The sequence below is a fragment of the Plasmopara halstedii genome, assembly GCF_900000015.1.
Source record: "Plasmopara halstedii genome assembly, contig: Scaffold_3073, whole genome shotgun sequence".
Taxonomy (NCBI): Eukaryota; Oomycota; class Peronosporomycetes; order Peronosporales; family Peronosporaceae; genus Plasmopara; species Plasmopara halstedii.
The window spans coordinates 243,595-243,837 of record NW_020189977.1 but is presented as its reverse complement, the minus strand read 5'-3'; positions in this window follow the sequence as shown (position 1 = coordinate 243,837).

Sequence of the window (243 nt, the reverse complement as noted above, 5' to 3'; positions counted from 1 at the left end):
GAGGAGTATGGTGTGTGTCTAAACGCAGACCACACGGTGTCTGGGGTCTTCTTTGCAGTCGACTCGACGCTCCTTGCTAGCTCAATTCCGAACTTGCCAGCGCAACTCGACATCGTCAATGCATAATGTCTAGGTTCCGGCGCGAAGCTCTACTTGTCCAAGTCGGTGCTATTGTCGCTTAATAGGAAGGTAGACTGCCCTCAGCTGCCTGGCGTCCATGTGCTCGGTCGTAACGAGACTGTC